Source organism: Terrapene carolina, unplaced genomic scaffold (assembly GCF_002925995.2).
Source record: "Terrapene carolina triunguis isolate 2854851 unplaced genomic scaffold, T_m_triunguis-2.0 Scaffold51226, whole genome shotgun sequence".
Taxonomy (NCBI): Eukaryota; Metazoa; Chordata; order Testudines; family Emydidae; genus Terrapene; species Terrapene triunguis.
This window is the reverse complement of record NW_020715577.1, coordinates 1-5,872: the sequence shown is the minus strand read 5'-3', so window position 1 is coordinate 5,872 and position 5,872 is coordinate 1. Positions and strand designations below refer to the sequence as shown.

The window sequence follows — 5,872 nt, the reverse complement described above, 5'->3', positions numbered from 1 at the left end:
TCCTCCCAGTGCCCCAGCCGGGGCCCTAGCCCCGTACTCACCCTCCAGCCAGACCCCCCACACCCACTTACCCTCGTCCTCCCAGTGCCCCAGCCGGGGCCCCAGCCCCGTACTCACCCTCCAGCCAGACCCCCCACACCCACTTACCCTCGTCCTCCCAGTGCCCCAGCCGGGGCCCCAGCCCCGTACTCACCCCCCCACACACACACACACCCACTCATCCTCAACCCCCTCTGCTCATCCCCCCAGCCGGGACCCCAGCCCCCCACACACATCCTCACTCACCCTCAACCCCCTGTGCTCATCCCCCCAGTGCCCCAGCCGGGGCCCCAGCCCTGTACTCACCCCCCAGCCAGGACCCCAGCCCCCCCTCACCCTCAGCTGGTGCCGGCTCCCCTGGGCTCCCCTGGCCGTGGCAGAGCCAGTTCCCTGCAGCTCTTTATAGCCCAGCTGGGAGCCGGCTCCACCCCCGGGGAGGGGTTGAGCCCATGGAAGGGAGGGGGCGAGAGGCACTGGGAGTGGGGGCTGGTGGTTAGAGCAGGGGGGGCTGGGAGCCAGGACTCCTGGGTTCTCTCCCCGGCTCTGGGAGGGGAGGGGGCTGGTGTGTTAGACCAGGGGGCTGGGAGCCAGGACTCCTGCGATCTCACCCCAGCTCTGGGAGGGGAGTGGGGGCTAGTGGTTAGAGCAGGGGAGCTGCTCCCACCCGCTCCCCACCCAGGGCAGGCTCACAGCCAGGCCCCCATCTCACCCTACACCTCAGGGCCCTTTCACCCAGACCCGGCGTCCCCACAGCTGGGAGCCTCCGTTCGCGCCGCTCCCCAGAACCCCCTCCTCCAGCAGGGACTGGGGCTCCTGCCAAACAGGGCCTCACCCATGGGTCCCTGGGGCCCGGCTTGGAGCAAACAACAGCCAGGGGCACTGCAGGGCACTGACCTCCAGAGAGAGCCCCACAGCCAGGCCAGCCAGCCCCGGATCAGCCCCCCGTGGGTCAGCCCCCCGGGCCCATCCTGCCCGGACACGGGGGGTGTTATCCTGCGGGGGAGGGGGGCCCCTCTGATGCCAGAGCTGATGGGGTTAATGAGATGGGGGGCTGGCCCTGCTTGGCAGCTGCGAAAGCTCTGGGGACGGGGCAGGAATGTGCACAAACAGCTGGACTGGGGCAGGGGGGACTGGGGCAGGGGGTGCTGGGGGGGCGCGGGGTCCGGAAGGGCTGGGGAGCACAGGGGCAGGGGCAGAGGACGCCGGGGGGCTGGACAGGGGGTACTAAGGGGCTGGGGTCTCTCTCTCTAGTGTCTATCCCCCCAGGAAAGGGGTGTCAGAGGGGGAGGGGTTCCTATCCTAGGTGGTTCCAGTAATTGGCGCCTGCCCACAAGCAGCCATACGCTGCTAGACCCCCCCCCCCCCCCCCCCCCCCCCCCCCCCCGCCCCCCCCCCCCCCCCCCCCCCCCCCCCGCCCCAGAGCTGAGATACCCACAGGCCTGGGGCAGAAGCTCACATCCCCATGGCTGGCCGGCCTCCCATCCCCCCATTCGCTGCCCCCCCAGGGGACAACTGCCCCCCCCAGCTCCCCAGGCGCTGCCCCCCCCGGTGTGCTGTTGACGGCTGCTGTGCCCCCCAAGGCTGTCAGCAGGGGGGCGGGGGGGCACCGTGAGCAGCTGCTGGCCTTGTGACTCCCAGGGACAGAGGCCCGCGCAGGGAGCCGGGAGCTGTCGGTGCCAGGGCAGCTTGGTGCACATAGCGCTCATTGTACCACCTGCCCGCCCGAGGGGCAGCCCCCACCCCACAGCTCCGTGGGGGAGGGGACCTTGGGTGAGTCCTGCCCAGGGGCGGGAGTCCCTGTCCTGCGCCCCCAGGATCCCAGACTTGGGGGGCAGAGAAACGTCACACGGCCAGGTGCGTCTATGCCCAGCGTGCCTGTTTCCGGCCACGGAGCATAGATCATGGGGCAACAAAGGGACCTGGCGCCCCAAAGGAGGCAGGAAGGGGTCACCCCCCCCAGTGCACCGACCAGGGAGAGCTAGAAACCCCTCCCCCCACCATAATAAAGAAAGGCCCATGCCCCACACCTCCCCCCAAGCTTACCCACTGTGGCGTGCCCCACTCCCCCCATGGCAACACCCGGCGTGCCACGCCCCATGCCCCATCTGCCCCCCCCACATTCCCCAGCATGATACGCTCCCTTCCCCAGCACCACAACACCTCGAGGTCAGAGACACCCAGCAGAGCCAGCTGTACCCACCCACACAGCACCTCCAGGGTCAGAGACACTCGTCAGACGTGGCTGTACCGCCCCACACAGCCCCACAACACCACGAGGGACACGAGACACCCGGTTGTACCCACCCACACAGCACCACACCACCTCCAGGGTCAGAGACACTCATCAGACGTGGCTGTACCGCCCCACACAGCCCCACACCACCACGAGGGACACGAGACACCCGGTTGTACCCACCCACACAGCACCACAACACCTCCAGGGTCAGAGACACTCGTCAGACGTGGCTGTACCACCCCACACAGCACCACAACACCTCGAGGGTCAGAGACACCTGTCAGACGTGGCTGTATACCCCACGCAGCCCCAGAAGGAAGAATTTTAGGCCCGATAAAAGAAACCCAACAGAGGCGTCGATGAAGATTTAAGAAGCTACATGGGAACGTCAGGCTCCGAACGCTCTGCCACGGGCCCCTTCGGCCCGAGGCCGTTGTGTTGCCGGAGCAGCTGGAACTGGAGGGACACGGCCGATAGTTCAGCCCAGGCCGACCGAGTGGCAAGAATATATCGGACGCGTCTTGCACGGCGCACAGGGCTTGTCTTTTCACTAAAGAGAACGCTCAGGCAACAGAGCTAAGTAACCGCCAGCCAAGGCGCCATCGCTTAGACAAGCCGCTCCAGTAACCATGCACCCGGTGCCTGCACACACAACTCTCCTACCCACCTTCTTGCGGGGGTGCAGGGCGTAATCCGTCACCGGGACAGGCGCTGCGTGCCGCTCCCGTCACCGTGCGATCTCATTCACTTATCTCTGGCCGGCGTCGGAGCAAGCGAACGAGTCGAACGACTCGACGTCAGCGTGACGAGCTGCCAAAGGAGGACAGAGCCCTGCAAGAGTGGGATGGGACTAACCAATGGCTCCTGCTGCCAGCGGAGCGCGCTGACGGACGGATGGCACACGGGGGTGGGCCCGGCTGGCCAGAGGAGCCTAGCGCAGAGGGGCCTGTGGAAGTCACTCGCTGACTGAAGAGAAGCCACCAGCAGTAAGAGTCTTACACAAACGCTGTTGCCCAACGTGTCTTACACCAGCGGGGATGGCACAAGACGACATGTGCAGGGAGACAATGTTGCAAGAAGCCGCGAAGACGACACCTCGTTTCCTGCTGGCTGATGACGAAGGACCTGGGTCGCTTGGACTGGCCCATGCCAGCGTAGACACAGTGTGGAATGCCCCATGCCGCGCGGCAGGCAATGGAGAGAACACCCCGATCTACCCCCCCAGAAGCTGCAGAAGAGAGTTTGGAAACATGGGGATACCGCGTACAGAGAAACTGACCCGTCACCTCTTGTGGCCTCCGGGGAGATGTCAATAAACACTCTCCTGCCACCTTTACCATTGTGCCTTGGAATTCAGCCGGTCCCCGGAACCGTATCCAGGAACGTTCTGCCGGGGGAGAAACACCCACGTTGCTGCTCTTCAAGAAACACACCGTAGCTCTGGTGGGTCTAGCTGCTTGAGAGACGACTGCCCGGGACGAGCTGGGGGAGGCCTGAGGTTTGTTATTCGGGAGACGCTCTGTACAAGAGATGCGGGAGTCCGGGAGGTGAACGTGTCACCCGGACGACAGCCCAACTGGTAAAACGAATCATTGGGGAACTGCAGCCAGACAATCACCTGGGGAGGTGTCAACGCCGGACGCGCCGTTTGCGGGAACAGAACTGATGCAGCTGGAGCTGTGATGAAGTGGGGTTTTCCCCCTTGTTATGTTGTATGTGAGTCTTACTGTCCTATCCTAATACGGTGTGTGCCTCAGTTTCCCTGTGTACTGCACCAATGCCTAGGCGGTGGGAATTGGGTGTGTGACTTTCGCTGAGGCCCTCAGAGCAGGGGAGGCGGCTCAGAGGTCTGCACGTCATAACCTGAGACCCAGGATGGGGATGCCACCAGCTCCGTTTCTGACAGCCGGCAATGCCGTTACTGTGGAATGCTGTGTGAGAGAGAGAGAGAGAGAGAGAGAGAGAGGCGGGGGGGGGGGGGGGGGGTCTGCTGCCGTCTGAACTTACAAGACAGTATGCTGACATGCTCTCAGCCCCCCAAAACCCACTCTCTCTCCCTCGTCACACTTCACCCCACCCCCCCATATGAAAAGCATGTTGCAGTCACTTGCATGCTGGGATAGCTGCCCATAATGCACCGCTCCCAATGCCACTGCAAGTGCCGCAAATGTGGCCACGCCAGTGCGCTGTCAGCTGTCAGTGTGGACAGACTGCAGCACTTTCCCTACTGCGCTCTACGAAGGCGGGTTTAACTCTCAGCGCTCCACAGCTGCAAGTGTAGCCATGCCCTTAAGAACACCAACATCCAGACAAATGGAGGTACAGAGGCAAAAGGTGACCCAGTCTGTGAATATTGTACCAAGACTAGCAGGCTCCCAAAGATGAGGATGGAGCCGCTGCAAATCATGCAAGATGGACTACCCAGGAGGAAAGATAAAGAGAATTTAAAAACGTGCACACGCATTTCACCGAGTACCCGGCTTTAGTGAGATCTTTCATACACGAGCTAGAAGATGCAATAGAGAAGCTCAAACCAAGAATCCCGTGGGCTGGACCTCCCCTACGGTTCTATGGAGAAGCACTTTGGGAAGAAGGCTAAAGCCGGGTTGTTGGAGTTCATCGACAAATCACGGAGAAAAGGGACGGTCCCTAATCAGTGGAACTCAGCAGTTACTGTTCTTAAGTCTGGGCTGGATCCGTCTTCTCCAAGCGGCTACCAGCCTGCATCCTCAGCCAGTCACCTCGACAGATAACGGGGCACACGGTCCAATCACGGCTTCTGCGGGGGCTTCCAACAGGAGGGAAGATGAAACTCATCCCAAAGGCAGACGGGCCTCGCACTCAGTTCCAGGCTCCCTGGGAGCCTTCTGCCTGCCTCTCAGTGCCGGATTCCCATCCCAGCCACCCCAGTGACCGAGAGGAGTCTGTCTGGATCTCAGCGCGGCGTGTGATAGCGTCTCAGTGAAACAGCGAGAGGGGAATCCGTGGCACAATGTACCTCGGGAGAGGAGATTTCCTGCAGTACAGGGCAATAACAGGAAGACTAAATGGTACTTTTTCCCAGGCAAGGCCCCAGCGCAGAGGTTCCTTCGGGCTCAGCGTTAAGTCCCTTTTCCTGCTGGACTCTCTGGGCTGCCCGGCCGCGTCACATCACCTGTATGCCTCTGTGCGCAGGCGAGATCCCCTGTGTGCCAGGGCTGGAAATAGAGGTAGTGGAGAATGAACCGAATGAGGACTTGGAACCGCCAGAGGCTCAGCGCCTGCGCCCGGACGCCTGGGTCCACTCCCGGCCCTGCCGCCCCCCCCGTGCCTCAGTTTACCCGCCGCTGGCCCGCGCCCCTCCCCCCCCGCGCCCACCTGTGGCTCCGGCTCCGGCGGCTCCGCCCCGTCAGACCGGCTCCCGCTTCCGCCGGCCCCCCGGCCCGGAATCGGGCACGTGACGCGCGCCGGCCAATCCGCCGCCACGCCGGTGGCGCCACGTCTGTTACCGGGGTAACCGCCTGGAACCCTCCTCCCCCTCCCCCCCGCGCGCGCGCGGCACCGCCCCCCTCGCGCGGTGACCTCTGACCCCACAGCAGCCGCGAGGCCTGGGTGTGA

General features: G+C 63.6%; 1 protein-coding gene across 1 annotated transcript in view; it reads right to left on the bottom strand.

The window, feature by feature from the left end:
* The window catches only part of LOC112124550 (hormone-sensitive lipase-like), a 12,000-nt gene extending 6,318 nt beyond the window's left edge, over positions 1–5,682 (bottom strand). Inside the window, exon 1 of the mRNA XM_026647114.1 lies at positions 5,633–5,682. The gene's annotated coding sequence lies outside the window, so the exon portion shown is untranslated. The remainder of the gene's footprint in view (positions 1–5,632) is intronic.
* Between the last annotated feature and the right edge of the window lie 190 nt (positions 5,683–5,872).